The sequence below is a fragment of the Pelodiscus sinensis genome, chromosome 7, assembly GCF_052426305.1.
Source record: "Pelodiscus sinensis isolate ZL-2025 chromosome 7, ASM5242630v1, whole genome shotgun sequence".
In the NCBI taxonomy this organism is placed as follows: domain Eukaryota; kingdom Metazoa; phylum Chordata; order Testudines; family Trionychidae; genus Pelodiscus; species Pelodiscus sinensis.
Window position 1 is genome coordinate 42,906,952 of NC_143058.1, and position 20,247 is coordinate 42,927,198.

A 20,247-nucleotide genomic window follows, 5' to 3' on the forward strand; every position below is an offset into this window, starting at 1 on the left:
GTGGGAAGGAGTGGGGGTGGAGAGAAAGCCCCAAGACTTGCTGCGAGGGAAAGCAGCACTTCCACTACTGGCTGGGGAAACAGCATCGCACCAATGTGCTGTCTGGAGGCTTTCCCTGTACTCCCATTGGCCAGAATCTAACTAATGGAAGCAGCAGGAGGCCAGAATGGGGCCCGAAGACCAGTAAGTGCCCCTTACCCCCTCATTCCTAGATCCTGCACCCCAGACCCCTCACTTAACCCTCCCACTGAGACCACACACCTCCAGCTTACTCTTGCCCCCTCCCCCTGATAAGCCAGACACCATGCCCCCAAGTCCACTCCTGACCCCAAGCCTGCTCCTGCCCCCTCCCTCCACCAGCAAGACACCCTGCCCCCAAGCCCACTCCTGCCCCCATCCAGACACCCTGTCACCAAGCCTGCTCCTGCACCCTACCTCACACCCTCTGACCCTCCTGCACCCCCATCCCTATCCCACTTGCTGGCATCCCTATCCCACACAATGAACCCCTCATTTTTGTCCCCACCCCAGAGCCCAGGAGGCCCACAAAATCTACTAACACTGGAACCCAGGAGAGTTAATCTGGCTGAGGCCTTGAACCTCAGTCCTCTCCTTCCTGTGGGGCTGGAGCACCAGAGGAGTTATGTGTTTCGGTTGGAGACTACATCAGTGAGGGCTGAGGGTTTTTTTCCTTCTCACTTGTATGCTCTCTGATTTTTCTGTGGGTCAGTGGCCCCTGACCCAAAACAAGTTCCCCGCCCCTGCCATAAATAAAGAATTTTTGTATTGGACATAATATTTTACTTTATTTAAGATTAAGCCTGACCAACAAAACTCCAATCAGGGCTCAGCATCCATCTGGCCTCAGCATCCTGTCTCCATCCCTGATCCTGGGGCAGGTCCTGCTGTCAAGCCCCAATCTGGCCACAGAAAGGGCTGGTAATGTCCTCCCATCCTGCTGCCCCAGGGGTAGGAGGAGAGGCCACAATCCGGCTGTGGTAGACAGAGGGGGTTGGCAAGCTTAGCGAGCAGGGGCATGGCCCTCTAGTAATTTTTAAGATTTAATTTTGTCAAGTTTCAAAATTTTGCTTTTTCATAAATGGTCATTTTTTACTTATTCAAAGAGAGAGACTATTCCATTAACATTTGAAAATATTTTATTTATTACTTTCCAATAACCCCAAAATGGCTAAGTTTTGAAACATCAAGCCTGTAGTAATTTATATAAAACAAAGTGCTGGAATAGGTTTTTCATGTGTTCTAACCACCATCCAAATCATAGCTCAACACAAAACAAAACACTAAACCCAACTCCTCACTATTTGGTCTTTTAATCCTAGACTTGTATTTAGTGGGATACAAGGAGACAACAAGACAGTAAAGAGAGGAATTCTAATTCAAAACATCAGTTGTGTGGCCACAAACAGAGAAAAGGTCCCAATTATCAATCTGTTTTAGTTACTTGTGCAACAGAACCCTACAGGAGAATGCCGATGAGCTTTGACAGGCTGGCAGGCTTACTAAAAATTTGTCAACTGTTAAAAACAACCTGGCAACTTTGTTCCCCAAAGATAACTTAGCCAAGAATAATATGGACCTCAGATTATGCTACCACATCTTTTTATAGCCATGTATGATGTGTGCATTTCCTGAATGCTGGTTTTAGGAACAACTAGTTAAGTGGAGGCAGAGAAGAAATTTGGCAAAGTAGTAAGACAGAAAGGCAAAAAAACCCCTCAAACAAATGGTTACTAGCTGCAAAAGGCTAGACTCACTGCCACAGTACCTCCTGCTGGTCAGTCTGAGAATTAGCTCTGCGTAGCTTGAGTGCATCGCCGTCACCTGGTGTGTCTCATGTTGTCCACTCTGCTGTCTCTACTGAGTATCTGGAGCAGTATCTAAGACTGGACCATGGTGTCCATTTCAGGACACTGCCCTCTGGCAGTACCCAACTCTCTGTTCTCCACCACTTCCAGAGATACTTGCAGTCCTCAGTCTGGCCCCATGCCGCAGTCCCAAGTCTAACCCCTCCCTCAGGAACAAAGTGCAGTCCTTTACTTTGCCAGTTTCTCCAGTGGCTAGTGGGGCAAAATTGGGGGGAGGGAGCAGTCCAGGAACCTTCCAACAGCAGCCTCTCATGGGCCTCCTCCACTCCCTTTTTTGCCTTCTTTTACTGGGGCACTTCCCTTTAGCCCCTGACCAGGAGGGAAAGGAGCATGAATGGAAATGCTAGTAAGAGGTCCCAAAGCATACCAAACCAGAATTGGCTTGGCCACACCGAAGCTATCAGGATAATCTTCACTTTGTCCCATTTGAGTTTTAGGAGGATCTTGTCAAGGAAGGGGATTGGTGCAAGGTGCATAGTAGGCATTCTGCCCATGAGAGTAGGAAGGCATCAGAAAGGGAGCTTTGTGGTGAATAGGTCCATTTGGGGAGGCCCTATTTCTGGAAAATGACACTGAAGATCTCTGAGCGAGGAGACCATTCATGGTGAGAGGAAAAGAATCTTCTAAGGCAATTTGCCAGTGCATTTTGAGCTCCCAGGAGATGTGAAGTCTTGAGGTGAATGGTGTGTTTTACATAAAAGTCCCCTAGCTGACGATCCTGGCACGGGGTTCAGGTTACAATCTCCCTGCCTGGGACTGAAGCCTTAGGCTTTGGATTTGCTCCTCTGACTCCCCCTGAGATTGTGTAGCAATTTTTGTTGTCAGAAGGGGGGTCATCATGGTTCAGGTAAGTTTGAGAACCTCTGACCTAGAAGAATATCACTGTTGTTTTGAGTGCACAGACTGAATTCCCTGCAGATCTGGCACGTCTCTTTAAATGTGAGTTTGCCCAAGGCTCTTTAAATAGCTAGGGTTGGAATTACTCATTGGCATTGGCTTGCCATAGGATGTCATATAAGCATGAAGTGCAGGGACTTGCATGTCTAGCCCCTGGAACAAAATTCCCTCAACAAATCAATTAACATTTCTATATACACTAACACTACATATGCTAACTACACTAACTGAAAAGTCCAAACCACTGGGAAAGAATTCTTGCAAAAGAAAGGATTGTTCCTAGCAACCATCATGGATGGTTAAAAAACTAAGAGGGTGTGGGTCCAGCAGGGTTTTTATACTAGCACACACCTGTGTGGCTCCAGAGGGTACCAGAGCCAGTCCTAAAGGTACCACTGAGAGAAAAATCTCCAGCAACTGTGCACATGGCATGCACACACCTAGCATGGAATGGACATGAGCAAGAAAAACACTTATTTCTTCTGCCACTGGGTCACATTTGCATGGTTACTGAGTAGGAGACTAGCTTTAATTTCCAAATAATACTACTGCATCCAGGATTTAAAAGTGCAGTAATGCAAGGAGGTTTTTCAGCAGCTTGTCTGGCAGACTCCAGGTAATTACTTTTTCACTTGCCTGGACTGGATTTTAGCTTATCCCTGTGCTAGAATATAGGATTTTTTCCCCAAGCTTTTCAAAAAGATATGGAGAAGCAGACTCCAATATAAACAACAAGACATTCCAATAACATAACAATCTTCTTATAATAGTTCCTATAACAACTATTTGAGGAAAATTTCCAAGGAATCCATAATAGCTGCACTTATATTGTGCATTTGTGCATGCAAAAATTGTAAGTCATTACCCAGTTTACATACACAAAATGAAAAACATTTTTTTCATGTAAATACAGGTTCTCGTGGGTGTACATACATTTAGAATTGCTTCCTTTTAAACCAGTTCAAATTGTAATTGCATTTTGGGTCCCCTTCCAACCGTCACCTCCTCTAGAGTTATACTGTATACAGTCTCAATGACATCATAGTGAAATTGTTTGTTTCTCATCTTTTCACCAATCTATATTCTCAGTGTGTCCCCACTGCTGTTCCTGCATCTAATTCACCAGCAAGAGCTACACAGTACATTCATCACAATTACATCCATTTCATTTAGCTGCTTCTGATCATCAGGAGCAGAGGCAAGATGCAACCCTTGTAGTAAGTCTGGCCAGTACAAGAAAATGCAACGTTCCCAGAATCATGCATCTAACTTAAAATCCAAGCTAACAGGACTAAAATGTCTCAAGATTATCCCTTTGAAGAGTATTTTGTATATCCTTTCTCCAAGAAAAGTGGTAAAGCGGGTGTGCAAAATCCAAACATTATCATTTGGGATAAGCCATTCCCTGAAGAATTACATTTTTCTCCTCTCTCATCAGCTTCAAAATAATTGGTTCATACGAGATACTGTTGAGTCCATGAACCATCGGCACTACCTTTATTACTGCAGCCTTTGGGCACAGTATTGCTTGTTACTCATATGGCTGCAAATAGAGATGTTGTGAATATAGCTTTGTGGAATGTAGTTGGAGGTTAGCTCATATTGTTGAGGAAGAACCTGTAAATAAGATCATAAGTTAAGGACTCAAGTTTGTGAACCTAGCAAGAAGAGCAAGAGCAAATATTAAACACATGCTACAGTATACAGGTGCAACTGACTTTCACCTACACCTACTCAAAGAGGCTCAAAAGTCAAAAGGGACTCATTCATCTTTCATTTCTAATCTGCCTGATGGTTGTCCAGCAGTGTTTCATAGCAGCCTCAAAGCAAACAAAGTCAGGCAGGAAGCAGCATAGAATAATAATACAAATTAGACATGGAAAAGACCTTATAGGTCATCCAGTCCATTCCTGGTCAGTTCAAGATTTTTTAGATAATATCTTCTCTATCTTTATACATCAAGTCAATTAATGGGGCTTCTCATTCACTTGGAAGGCTGTTCTGCAGATGAACAGACTTCATCACTAGGACATTTTTTCCTGTTATTCTATTATTATTAATTATCTTTATTTTATCTTTTTGCTCCTAATGTATCACCCTTAAAATTCTAGCCTCTTCTTGGAGTTTACTCCATTCACGTACTATAATAAAGTTATGTTGCCCATTACCTGCTAGAGACCCTACTGCTTTGACTATCATTTACCAAAAGCATTTGTGTCATTCTTTTCATCTTGCCCTGTATGTCAATCCCTTTTGGGGACTTTTCTGAATTCCCTCCCATTTGTTGACACCATTTGGTAATGAGATGTCCTGAATCAATCATTATAAGTGTGGTCTGAGTCATTTGTGCCAGGGATAAATACAGTGCTGTGTGTTCCCAACATTAGCACTTATATTGTGTATATTCACAACAGTCAGCTTAAATCCAGGAAGCATTTCAGGGATAATCTTTAAAAAAAGCCACAACTTGAAAATATTGGCTAGTCAGGGGTGCAATGGAACACCAAAACAAATGTTTCTGAATTATCAACTCCATTAAATGCAGTTACATTAGGGATTAATTTGGTCCATTCTTAAAGAAAATCTCAATTTTTTCTGCAAAATTCAGAAGCCAATGCCATCTTGCTTCATTACCCCATCTCTTTGCGCTTTTAATATTTATCCAGTTTTGACTGGGAAATTATCCAGTACTCCCTTTTCCTCAGCTTTTTCCACCACAACCCAAAGATGGAGCATTGACCCTTTATTAGCTGGAAAAGAGATTTGGATTTGAACTCAGGAAGGTTTAAGGCTCTTGAAGTGGATGACTATAAAGCAATTCAGAGACTAGCTTTATTATGAGCCTTATTTCATCATTTACAGTGACATAACAGTTCCCTACTGTAGGTAATAATCACAGCCAAGTTTGATGCCACAGGGCAATAGTCAGTCTCAGAATCAACTGATTCCAACTATATAATCAAGCATAAGCTAGGAAAAAGATAAGACTGATATATAGGATTCTTCATAATTTGGAAGAAAACATAACACAGTACATTAAAGCACCCATTATAGCAGTTATTGTGGCAATGTCTCAGAGTTCAGCAGGAGGTAAAGTACATTGCTGCAGCAGCAGCAAGCACCCAGACAGCATTCAGAGAGGAAGAAGAAATTATTCTCACACCATTAATTCAGCTGAGGAGCAACGAGAAGCACAAAGTAGAAGTCCACTTTTGCAGATGATGGCTTGAACTGAGTTTTGGAAAATGACTACTTATAACGGTTAATAGAGAGAGGGTAGGATAATACCATGCCACAAAATCATATTTATAAAGTTCCTTCTCAAGTAAATGTGCTAAGGAGCCATATGCTTAGCTGAGATAATGTATGACTCTTTTCTACCAGCCATGCTAAAAAGTGAAAGCATGACTCTTACCTGCAGTAATATTAAGAGAGGGGCTTTTTCTTTAGTTGAGTGGGTGGAGGTTGTGAAATAGAAATGTGTGCATGATAATATTTGGCTTTCAAAAGTCAAGCCCTTGGGAGAGAAAGAAACCTAGTATTGGAGAATCAGAAAAATTACTAAACAGAAGATAACAAGGAAATCTATAAAATAAGATGGTGTTTGAATATGAAAAGCTGATTACAAAATGTGAGATTATTAATGATAAACAAGAAGAAACTGAATCACATCTGAATTACTGTGATGAACTTCAGGAGTACCTAAAAATAACTGATGATCATAAAAATATCCCCTCTTCTTTCCATCCATATGCCATCCAAGTTTGCGGAAATAATTGAGTATCATAGATAACCAGGAAGTGGTGACTAAAATTAATACATAGCTTTATTTGTATTCCTACCACAGCTTTTATTGACCGTGGAGGTCAGTTATTTGTTATCTTCTCTCTTTGCTACTCCAATTACAGTATATTAGCACAGGTTATCCTGTACACATAAAGTTAGGTGATACTAGCAAGCAGGGCTACATTTTAGAGATAAAATACTGGTCTTATTGACATTCCTTGTTCTCACTTGATTGTTTTTCTTAAAAATTCCCAATCTCTATTTCCAGTGCAGTTCCACAGGTGCTAGCAATGGCTGGAGTCCTACTGTAGATGGGATGTTTATGGCTGCTGGGGTTTTAATAACTACATCATCTGTGCCCGTTTAACCACTATGTAGCTTAACTTCTGATTGCAGAAGAAAACTTTCACTTGCTCACATGAGCCAATTGGTGTCCCAGGAAGTGAACTCCCCTAGTTATCAACAGCCTGACCATTGTCTAATTCAAACTGGCCTGCTTGGGCCTTACACTCACATGGAGCAAATAAAAAAGTCTTTCACTGACTTAAATGCAATGGACCCTGACCCAGCCTGGAGTCTTCGGTTATGACAGAGGATCCAATCTCTGTCCCTTGGCTTTCACCCAGAATTGCCATTTGATAGAAGCAGCCAGCCCTTTTCATTTGCCAACTGATCCCTATCACTATTACCTGCTCCCAGCCCTTCCAATCACCAGAGGACCAAGTCTTGTTTGTTCCACCAGCAGCTGATTTTGGGAAATCTTTTAAGGCAGTGCAGGAGGTCAAAATTGGTATAGAAGGATACAGTTTGCTCAGGAAGACTAGGCAGGGATAAAAGAGAGGAGGTATTGCCTTATGTATGAAAAATTTAAGTATGTAGAGCAAAGTTGGTATGAAAATAGGACACAGATTTGTTCAGAGTCTCTGGGTAAGGATAAAAGAGGTAAAAATAAGGGTGTAGTCATGGTAGGAGTCTACTACACACAAGCCTGCTGACAGAGGGGACGGAAAGAGGCTACTGCCCTCAGACCTGGACCTTCAAAAGGGGCTCTCATCTGCAGCAGCTGCTACTGTGGCCAGAGCTCTGGGCCCTTTAAATGGTTGGTGGAGTCCTGTGCAGTGGCGCTCTGGGCAAGGCTGAGGGCTGCTTAAGGTAGGCGTGCTTTGGGTGGTGCTGAGTGTGACGGACCACTGCAGGTCCGCACTAGAGCGGGGGCCGCTGACGCCCCCTGGAGGCCGCCGGACGGTCCGGCAGGCAGCCCTGAGAGCAAGGGAGAGCAGGCCAGGGAGGAAACCCCGCAGAGGGAGGGGCGGCTAACTCCCCGGCGTGGAAGGAGGGGCCAGGGACAGCCCCAGCTGAGGGGCGAGGAGCCCGAACCGCGTTCCGCACGGCCAGAGCCGCGCGGAACCAGCGTCAGGCCGGGACGCCCCGGCCGTGACGTCAGCGGACGCCAGGACACCCGGGGGGCGGAACGGGCGCCCCTGACGTCATCACCCGGGCCGTTTGAAAAGCGGCCCGGTGGAGCAGGACGGGGCGGCACTCGGGAGAGCTGCCGCCACCACCGCCGACCTAGCCGCCGAGGGGAACCCCCCCCCCCGCACTGGAGGAGACGAGGGAGCAACCCTGAACCCTCACGACGGCCGCAGGACGAGACCGGCGCCTCGGGCGGGGTAAGTGACTGCAGGACTCCCCCCGCCGGGGAGGAGGGGAGCGGAGAGTGGAAGCAGCCCGGGGCGGGGGCCTTTTGGCGCCCGTGGACAGGCGCGTTACGGGGATAAACCCCGCCTGTCGTGGGAGGAACGTACGCTTCGTTCCCCCCCACTTAGGGCCCCGGGCTGGGACCCGGTGGAGAGGGCGGGCCCGGGTCCCCCACATCCCCCCTCCCTACCACGAGACCCCAACCCACAGAACCCCGCTGGGGTGACTAGATAAAAGGGCGAGGACCCTGTCACTTTGACTGTCCCGATGGGGACCCGACTTACGGGCAGGCCGCCGGAGGCGACCCCGTCCCCTCGCCGGGACCCCGGGCGGACTGGTACCCCGTGCCAGACCCGAGGAAAAGGAACCCTGAGTTCACTGATCCCCGGTCCGGACTCGCGGCCGGGTGATCGCACTCAAACGGCCAGACGGCGGGTCCGCTGAACCCCCCTTCTCCCGCTGGAAGGGGGCGCTCGCACCCACATGGGCCGTCACAGTGGTGGAGAATGTGGGCACTTGCGATTGTGTCCCCCCGTCACGCAGACGCTAGGCGCCCGAGCGGTTGGCGCCCACGGAGGGCCATCGACGACGACGACGACGCGGCACTCGCGATGGAGCCACGCCAGCTACTGGATTGGCTCGGGGAGACGCAGCGGAGGCAGCAACAAGCCCAACAGGAGCAACAAACACAGTTAATACAGCAACTCACGACCCAGTTCCAAGAGCACCAGAGACAGCTGGTTCGGGAACTGTCGGCGCAGCAGGAGCAATGGCGCCAGACAGTAGAAAAAAGAGTCGGAGCGCCGGCAACGAACTCTCCAGGGCCCGTGGAGGGATCCGGGTTGCCCCTCCGACTCACGAAGTTGGGGCCTCAGGATGACCCAGAGGCTTTCCTGACGACCTTTGAACGGGTGGCTACCGCAGCCAGGTGGGCGCCAGAGCAATGGGCCACCCTGCTGGCCCCGTACCTTACAGGGCCCGCCCAACTGGCCTACCGGAGCCTATCCGTCAACGACGCCCTAAACTACCCCAAGGTCCGAGAGGCCATCTTGGACCAAATAGACACTCCCCCGAAACCTGCCGCCAGAAGTTCCGACAGGAGGCCCTGAAGCCTGGGGACCGGCCTAGGGCGGTGGCCCAGCGCCTCCGAGAGTGGGCGACCCGGTGGTTGGAGCCAGAGCACAAAATGGGCACCCAGGTCCTGGAGCTGATTGTTCTGGAGCAGTTCATCCACATCTTGCCCCGGGACGGACAACGGTGGGTGCGGAGAAACCGACCCACGACCGTGAACGAGGCGGTGGGCTTAATGGAGGCCCATCTCTTGGCAGAGACAGAAGAAGGCAGCACCCGACGAGAGGCACTGCCGGACCCGAAGACGGGGGGCACGCGACCACAAGGTAAGCCCATCGAGAGGGCCCAGACCGCGGGGAACCGGCGAGGGAGGGACAACATACCCCGACTGGCCCCCGTGTGGCCAACCAAGACAGTGGGGAGATCGGAGGGGGAAGACGCCCCCGAGAGGCCCCCCGGGGAACCCCGGACTGGCCCGAAAGGACCCTGCTTCCAGTGCGGGCAAGAGGGGCACTTTAAAAGAGACTGCCCGCTCATGGACTGTACCCTGGCCCAAGAGGAACGAGCGGAAGCCACAGGAGGGAGGCAGGACGGGCGACGGAGGGTCCTCACGGATATGAGGGTCGGGGACCGGCACGTGAAGGCCCTGGTGGACTCAGGCGCTACGATGACGTTGGTGCGGGCGGACCTGATCCCCCCGGGGCGGCCCGGCGGGGACCCCGTATGGATGAAATGCGTGCATGGCGACGTAAAAGCCTACCCCACCGTCTGGGTCCGCCTAACCGGAGGCGGACAAGAACGGGTCTGGAGGGTGGGGAAGGCCCCACACCTGCCCTACCCCGTGTTAATCGGGCGAGACTGGCCCGAATTCGGACGACTGCTACAGGACCAAGGGGCCTGGAGCGACGAGCAACAACCCCGGGAAGACATCAACAGAGACACGTGCCTGCAGGTGGAGGAGGCCCCTGATTTCGTGGTGGAACAGAGACAAGACCCCTCACTCCAGCATGCCTGGGAGCAGGCCGCCAGCCCAAGGGAGACAGACGGGGACCTGGAAACCCCAACCCAAGGACCGAGCTTCCAGGTACTAAATGACCGCCTGTATCGAGTGACCAAAGAGGGAGGGGGGGAACTCAGACAACTAGTAGTCCCGGCGCGGTTTCGGCGGGAGGTCCTAGAGTTAGGACACACCAACCCGTGGGCGGGCCATCTGGGGCGGGAAAAAACCCTGGCACGGGTGCTCCAGAGGTTTTATTGGCCCGAGGTGTTCCGAGCCGTAAGTGACTTTTGCGAGTCATGCCCCGAGTGCCAGCGCACGGCCCCGGCTCGGGTACCGAAGGCTCCATTGGTGCCCCTCCCCATAGTGACGGTGCCGTTCGAACGCATAGCGATGGACTTGGTGGGACCCCTCGAGCCGTCGGGGAGGGGGCACCGGTATATTATGATCGTGATAGACTATGCGACCCGCTACCCCGAGGCCGTCCCGCTCAGGAACACCAAGGCCCTTACCTTGGCCCGGGAATTAATGAAGATTTTCTCTAGGGTGGGCCTCCCCCAGGCGATCCTCACGGACCAAGGCCCGAACGTCACCTCCCGGATCATCCGGGAACTTTGCCGGCTGTTGAAGATTCGACGACTACAGACTTCCGTCTACCACCCTCAGACGGACGGATTGGTCGAAAGATTTAACCAAACGTTAAAAGGGATGCTGCGACGATTCGTGCAGGACGAACCCCGAGGATGGGACCAGCTGCTCCCGGGCCTCCTGTTCGCGGTCCGGGAAGTCCCCCAGTCGTCAACGGGCTTTTCACCCTTCGAGCTCCTCTACGGGCGTCACCCCAGGGGGATTCTAGACTTGCTGCGTGAGGGATGGGAGAGCCAGGCCACCTCGGGAAGGGGGACCGTCCAATACATTACCGAACTGCGGGAAAGACTAAGCCGACTCGGAGAATACGCCCGATTAAACCTGGAAGACACCCAGAGGCGGCAGACCTGGTATTATGATGCCAAGGCACGGCTGAGGGAGTTCCAACCGGGGGACCGGGTGATGCTCCTACTGCCGACAAAGGAATCCAAACTACTGGCCCAGTGGCAGGTACCCTTCGAGGTGGTGAAAAGAGTGGGAGAAGTGGATTACGAGATCAGGTTGGCGGGGAGCCGGCGGGGCACCCAGGTCTTCCACGTAAACCTGTTGAAAAAGTGGGTCCCCCACGAGGCCCTGATGATTGCCACGCCATCCGAAGGAGAAGACCTCGGGCCTTGGGGTGGGGAGGGAGAACTGGAAGGAGAGGGCACGATAGGAGCGGAGTTGACGAACCCTCAGCGGGAACAACTACGGGACATCCTCCGGAGACACCAAAAGACACTCACCACCCAACCCGGACGCACGACCCTAGGGACACACCGGATAGAAACCGAAGACGGGAAGGTCGTCCGAGAACCCCTCCGTCCGTTGCCCCGAAAGGTATGGGACACCGTCGCCCGGGAAATCCAGCAGATGCTGCAGTGGGGTGTGATAGAGGAGTCCAGGAGCGAGTGGCGGAGCCCGATTGTCCTGGTCCCGAAGCCAGACGGGTCGACGAGGTTCTGTATCGACTTCAGAAAAGTCAACTCCATCTCCCGCTTCGACGCGTACCCTATGCCCCGGGTGGACGAACTCCTCGAGCGACTAGACCAAGCCGCGTACATATCAACATTGGACCTCTCCAAGGGGTACTGGCAGATCCCGCTAGACCCCGAAGCCAGGGAAAAGACAGCCTTTTCGACCCCAGTGGGACTATTCCACTTCATAACCATGCCTTTCGGACTACATGGGGCGGCGGCCACCTTTCAGAGGGTGATGGACCGCATGCTGACCCCCCACCAGAAGTACTCCGCTGCCTATATAGACGACATCGTCGTCTACAGCCAGACGTGGGAAGAACATCTAAAACATTTGGAAAAAATACTAACGGCCCTCAGCCAGGCCGGTCTCACGGCCAACCCAAAAAAGTGCCGCTTCGCACAGCGCGAGGTGTCGTACTTGGGGTACACAGTCGGGAGGGGGAAACTGAAGCCAATTTTCAGTAAAATCCAAGCGCTCCGCGACTACCCGAGGCCAACAACAAAGAGCCAGGTACGACAGTTTTTGGGGCTCGCGGGTTACTATAGACGGTTCGTACCTCAATTTGCCACCCTCGCGGCGCCCGACGGAGATGGTAAAGAACACCGAACCAACGCGGGTGAGGTGGACCCCGCTAGCAGACTGGACATTAAAGGACAAACTGTCAGACGCCCCCGTGCTGACCCAACCCGATTTTAACAGACCTTTCTTCCTGTACACAGATGCCTCAGAGGTGGGCCTCGGGGCGGTACTAGCCCAGGAACGACAGGGAGAAGAACACCCCATTCTATACCTCAGCAGAAAGCTCCTGACCAGAGAAAGAAGTTACGCCACCGTGGAAAAGGAGGCCCTGGCGGTGAGGTGGGCGATTGACGCCCTGAGATATTACTTATGGGGAAATAAATTCAAACTGGTAACTGATCATGCCCCCCTTGTGTGGCTAAATACAATGAAAGATACGAACGCCCGCATTATGCACTGGTATCTAGCGCTACAACCCTACTGTTTCGAGGTGGTACACCGGCCGGGGGCCACCCACAAAAACGCGGACTTCTTTTCGCGGATAGGAGAAACCGCGAACCCCCCGAGGGAGTCCCTCCCAAGGGGGGAGGTGTCTGACGGACCGCTGCAGGTCTGCACTAGAGCGGGGGCCGCTGACGCCCCCTGGAGGCCGCCGGACGGTCCGGCAGGCAGCCCTGAGAGCAGGGGAGAGCAGGCCAGGGAGGAAACCCCGCAGGGGGAGGGGCGGCTAACTCCCCGGCGTGGAAGGAGGGGCCAGGGACAGCCCCAGCTGAGGGGCGAGGAGCCCGAACGGCGTTCCGCTCGGCCAGAGCCGCGCGGAACCAGCGTCAGGCCGGGATGCCCCGGCCGTGACGTCAGCGGACGCCAGGACACCCGGGGGGCGGAACGGGCGCCCCTGACGTCATCACCAGGGCCGTTTGAAAAGCGGCCCGGTGGAGCAGGACGGGGCGGCACTCGGGAGAGCTGCCGCCACCACCGCCGACCTAGCCGCCGAGGGGAACCCCCCCCCGCACTGGAGGAGACGAGGGAGCGACCCTGAACCCTCACGACGGCCGCAGGACGAGACCGGCGCCTCGGGCGGGGTAAGTGACTGCGGGACTCCCCCCCGCCAGGGAGGAGGGGAGCGGAGAGTGGAAGCAGCCCGGGGCGGGGGCCTTTTGGCGCCCGTGGACAGGCGCGTTACGGGGATAAACCCCGCCTGTTGTGGGAGGAACGTACGCTTCGTTCTCCCCCCACTTAGGGCCCCGGGCTGGGACCCGGTGGAGAGGGCGGGCCCGGGTCCCCCACATCCCCCCTCCCTACCACGAGACCCCAACCCACAGAACCCCGCTGGGGTGACTAGATAAAAGGGCGAGGACCCTGTCACTTTGACTGTCCCGATGGGGACCCGACTTACGGGCAGGCCGCCGGAGGCGACCCCGTCCCCTCGCCGGGACCCCGGGCGGACTGGTACCCCGTGCCAGACCCGAGGAAAAGGAACCCTGAGTTCACTGATCCCCGGTCCGGACTCGCGGCCGGGTGATCGCACTCAAACGGCCAGACGGCGGGTCCGCTGAACCCCCCTTCTCCCGCTGGAAGGGGGCGCTCGCACCCACACGGGCCGTCACACTGAGGCTGCCTGGGGAAAGCTAGCTCCAGCCCTACCCCTTCTGCTTGAAGTCCCACCCCTTCCAAGGGGGTGTCTGTGCACAGCCGAGCCCCCTATGCCCAGCCATGCTCAGGGAGTCTGTTGAACCCGCTGACTACAGACCATCTAACCATGAAGAAGAGGGCAATAAGGTTTTATTTAAACAACAAAATCATCCAAAGCACTGGACTTGGTGGTGGTGGTGGTGGGGAATTCAGCTACCTACATATCTGTTAGGAAAATAACACAGTAGGGCACAGATTATCCAGCAAGTTATTGGAATGCACTGGAGACCATTTTTTATTTCAGAAGGTTAAGAAAGCTACTGGGGGGAGGCTGTTTTAGATTTTATTTTGACAAATAGGGAAGAACTGGTTGAGAATCTGAAAGTGGAAGGCAGCTTTGAGTTCATGATTCTAAGGAATGGTAGGAAGGAGAAGAGCAAAATAAAGACAACGGATTTCAAGAAGGTAGACTTTAGCAAACTCAGGGAGTTGGTAGGTAAGATCTCAAGGAAAGCTAGTCTACGAGGAAAAATGAGGACAGTTGGCAGTTTTTCAGAGAGACAATATTAAAGACACAAGAACTATCTATTCTACTGAATAGGAAAGATAGGAAGTATGGCAGGAGACCTTCCTGCTTAACATGGAGATCTTGAATGATCTAAAAATTAAACGGGAGTCCTTTACAAAGTGGAAACTAGGTCAAATTACAACAAGAAGTATGTAGGGTCACAGCTAGAAAGGCCAAGGCACAAAATGAGCTCTAATTAGCTAACAGATATGAAGAGGAACAAGAAAAATATTCTACAATACATTAGAAGCAAATGAAGATTAAGTACAGGAGTATGGCCATTACTCAATGAAGAAAGAAAAACAATAGCAAAAAATGTGTAAATGGCAGAGGTACTTAATGACTTTGTTCACGTGTTTCCAGTTTTGCAAGGATTCTTTTTTCATTTTTCTAACCCATTTCCTTTCTGTAATAACCCATGTTTTCTGTCATCCGGTCTCAAAATTTTACTCCTTGGTCTTCATCTGATGCAGGGTATCAAAAGAACTAAGGAGGTCTGTGTGGGTAATGAGGAAGAAAGGGCCATTAAGAGACCACCATGTCTTAGTAATTGGTAACATTCACCAGATCCTAGACTTCTTGGATCATGAAAGCAATTTTACTTATATTAAAAACCTCCATAAAGACAACAGAGTTAGTACAGTGTTCAATTACTATGTACAAATCTGAGCCTACTGATATCACCTCATTGGTAAAACATTCTACCTTTTTCTTCTCCACAAGAACTAACTTATGACCCTCTTACTTGCACTGGTGAGCAGTTACTCATATGAGTAATCTCATTAACGTTTCTGATCACCATTCTGAGTAAGGGAATTCACAGTTTGATTTTTTTTTGTTTGTTTTATGATGGATATATTTGTGTACTGAGGCCTGTAAACTACATTGTCATTTTATGTGTTTGAAGGTAATATTTTTACATAAATCATTGGTAAAGTTTTAGTCACATACTTGATCCATCTTTGATTTCAAATTATTTTTATATTATATATAAAATGCCCTGAATATTTCCCAAAGCAGCTGTGAATAGATTCCTGACACTTAACAGTTTCAGTCACCTATTGATGTTCTGTCCTGGATCCATACTGACATACTAACACATTCATAACAGGAGCACACAGAAGTGCTGAAATTAAAAAAGGACTGAAACAGACATATTCAACATAGCTTGTATATTCAGGTAACTAGATTTTTTCTCATATTGCTGCCAAATATATACATTTCTATCTTAATTATAAGGGCAATACTTTCCATGACTATTATCTACAAGAATGTTCTGCCAGATCACATCGCCCACTGTATAAAAATAATAAGATTAGTCTCCATTTTGATCATCCTATCTAGCTTCTAAACATATTCATTTTCAAAATCTTTGTTCAGTAATACAGGAGTCTGGTTATGACAAAAGAGTGACTATGAAATGATGGAGATCTCTGCTATTCAAAAGGCCTGCCTTTTGTTTAATTCCTAAACTGGATAAAAGGTACTCAGGAGTGAATATTATTACAGTATTAAGAAAATACCATGCCATTCCATCATAACAAACAACTAAAATAGGAGCTCACAAAGTGTTCTGAATAGGAGCATACTACTAGCCACAGGAGCTGTATTACATTATGGAACTCCTAATGTGCCAAAATCCCAGCCAATCGAGTTATTGTTAAAGCTGCTCCTGAATGGCCAAGAGAGTTTGTATCATTTATTTCCAAGTCCTTCACAACCTCAGTTAGACTAAACACAACTGTAACACAGCCAAACTGATTTCCAAGGGCTAGTCTTTCATTTAGGCAAAGCACTGGAGATGCAACTTCTGCGCAGTAGTAGTGGATTCAACAAACTAGCTGCACAGGAAAGGCACAGATTGTCAACATGCAAGTTATTCGGGTAGCGAATGAATTTCTTAAGGAACCAAAGAGCAACCTTCTCTTGGTCTAATAAATGAGAACACAGAACAGTTTAGTTTCTTCTTTAAAGAATGCTTAACTCATCTTGCTGCTTCTATAATTGATCTTCTGTATAAGTGCAGCTCTGAGATGCTTCTGCCCTTTATGTAATCTGAACACCAAAATTAACCTTGAACTAAGGCTCTTGTAAGAAGTTAAAAGCTAGTTATAAGTGATGATAATATAAGTATTAGAAACATTAGCTGATATTCTAGTAGTGCAAATGTTTTAATTCCCCCCTTTAATTTATCTGAAGGATCTCATGTTCTCATCGCTGTAAAAGTTAAATCAGAAATACCTAAAAAGATACAGAAGAGCAGCTCAATATTCATTGTCTCAATAAACCAGATGCAAATGTCTAAGGCTCAGCATGAGCAACAACACATAATGGCAATAGGGTTGAGTACTCGGTCAACTATTCTCCAAACCCTGGCCTACACTGAGGAGTTATTTCAAAATAACCCCCTTTATTTCAAAATAAGTGGACCATACATACTACCAAGTCCATTATTTCAAAATAAAGGGCAGGTTATTTCGAAATCTGTACTCGTGCTTTCCTTGGGGAATAATGCTTATTTTGAAATAGTTATTTCGAAATAGCATTAGCGTGGACATTCTACTGCTGCTAAGTACTCGTCAGAGTAATTTGAAGTAATTACTCCCCAGGGCTTCCTGGGGCTTTAGGTTAAGTTGGCATGTCCACAATAACAGAGCCTACCTCGGACTAATATCGAGGCTCCCCCATAGTGGGGACATGCTATTTTGATTTTGTTATTTTGGGAGTTATTAAATTGATTTTAGTTATTTTGAAATAATTTCCTAGTGTAGACATGCACCAAAGATGTAATCCTGCTTTGACAGAGCCAACATTTCACCTTGAATATAAAATTATTTCTTTTTTTGCACAGTGCTTTGGGATCATAACATCATTAGGAAAGGTGTTACATAAAAACAAATTTGTTCAGCTCCTCTGTAATGTGCATAACTTCCTGAGTCAGTCCTGTACAATAGTGTCATCTGTCATCGTAAGTGCTAATAGTTAGATTCTAGGATGCTATTGTGGACCTTTTTGGCAATGGCTTGTCGACTGGAATAAATTTCAAGAATATTTATTACAATAAGCATAGTTAAAGCTATTCTCATCACTACACTCAAAAGGGCACCTTCAGATCTAATATTAATGATCATTTCTTGGGATGTAAGACCTAACACAAGAGAGAAGGTGGTAAAATGGAAAAAAACGGAAACAAGAATTCAAATGGGAATAGCGTGCATCTAAGTACCTGATTGGTGGGATAGCAGTGGGATTTGCCCTGCTCTAGAAAAATATGCAGGTCTCATCATATGATGATCTCATAAGCAATTCTCATATAGGCACTTTCCCTCAATTTCCCGGAATGCAAATGGTGGTGGCCTTAGACCTTCCTATTCTCCATGGTCTAAAACATTCTAACTAGTTGTTATGGGAATTATTTTAAAGTCTTAAATGGTGTTTTATAGTCAAAGCAGGAAAGAAAAGGTATAAATTCTATGATAAACACAGTCTAATGCAGGGATGCCAAACACCTGGACACCAAGGCATTTTGCAAGTTTGCCAAGTCTAAGTTTCCATTTTCAACAATGTATATTTCTAGCCCTCAAAAAATTGAAAAGGAAATCTTCCAAATGCAACTTGAACATCACTGATCCAGGAATATCTTCCTGGCTATGCAGACATCTGGAACCAATGCATTTCAGAAGTGTGATTTCTCCCTACTATTTTCCACTAACAATTAGGGATGTAAAATCCTGTTTAATTGGTTAATCATTTAAACATATTGTTTAACCAACTAACAGATATGGGGAGTTGGGTAAGAGGGCCTCTCCAGCCCATGTGTAGCAGCCCCTGTCTGCTGCAGGCCAGGATGCCCCACAGGCAGGGGCTGCTCCGGCATCCCAGTCAGAGCAGGCTCTGTCTGTAAGGCATCCAGGCCTGCCATAGACAAAGGCTGCTATGGCCAGGATGCTGGAGTAGCCCCTTCCTGTGGCAGGCCAGAGCACCCCGTAGGCAGGGGTTGCTCCGGTGTCCTGGACAGAGCAGCCCCTGTCAACAGTGGGACTCTCCATGGCAAGTGGAGAGCTGCTCCAGTCCCCACTGGTTAAGCTTAACAGGTAAGCCTCACCTATTAAGGGTAAGACCAGTTAACCATTTAAACATTCACATCCCTACTAATAATTATAGTTATTATTTGTATTACATAATGCCTATAAGCCGTTCTCCAGAACCAGGACCTCCTAATCTCACTAGGGTATTAACTTTAAAGTTTGGTGATGACTTTACTTAAGTAACTGCTGCTCATTTTGGCAAATGAGGATAGGATCAAAACCCATGGGAGCTAAAAATGGAGAGTAACTGCAGGGAAAAAAATTCAGATGGGAGTCAGAGTAGAGACAGGAAAGAGGGAGAGAAACAAAGTAAGCAATTTTCCTACTAAGTGATGCTGAATGGAATAACAAGGTATTGAACGCATAATAAATAACAAAAAGTTTAGCTACTACATGATGGTCATACTCTACCTTAGATCTCATGCAAGCCAATCAGTGACATCAGTGGGAATTCTGCTGTGGACTGAGTGTAGAATGGAGCCCAAAACCTATCTCTGCAGAATAAAGTCCATAATCAAAACCGGCATTCAATCTTCTCCACAAAATGAGTTTGGCTGCCCTACACAAAATCATTGGCTAATGTGTGTAGCACGTTCCTCATGTGGAAGAAATCAGAACTGCTGAGCTGCATGTGACAGTCCCTATACATCTAGAGCAGCCAGCAGAAGTGCTTTTAGGCCATGTGTTGGGACCTAATCTTTCAGAGCCTGGAAATCTGAATTCTATCCTCGTGTGACTGTAAGGTTCTAAAAGGCAAATGTGTAAAGCAAAGCAACAAAATCTAGGCTAGAAACAGATTTATTACAATATATTGTGGTAGCAGTGGAAGTGGAATCAATAAAATGATCTGTCCAGTTTAACCAGAAACATGATGGAGATAGATCAGGATCACGTTCCTCTGAAAAATGAGCAGCTCCCTTTTCTGGCCTTGTGACAGAGAGAACAGACACACATTCTTCAAGATTTACTTAGCAAAACAAGACAAAAGTTGGCTCCTAATAGGAGCAAATATGGGTTGGACGCAACTATGAGGTGGTAGAAACTGTTTCCAATCAGCTAAACATTCTGGCAAGCCAATCATATTTTTACAAGATTTCAGTCTCAATCTCCATAGCTGTTGTGCCGACTTCTGTTTTTACCTCATGTTAGTGTCTGCCATAAAGATTTGAAAAATCATTTTATTATTAACTATTTGCTCCATGAACCACTCTTCTGCTTTGAGGTTATTGTCCACATTCTTAATATACATGCAAACTGTGCACTCAAAGTTCAAAAATGAGCTGAGTTCTTCCATGTGCTCTAAACAATAGCATCAGTACCATATTGGCTTTACCATTTAAGATTAGCATCATATAAGTTTATCTACATGATATTTCCCACCCTCTAATCTACATTAATATTATAACCACCTGCTGATGGTTTAAAAAAAGTCCTCTCAGCCTCTAATTAAAGGGTTGTTGAATATTGTACAATATACATATTTTCTCCCCAGAGATT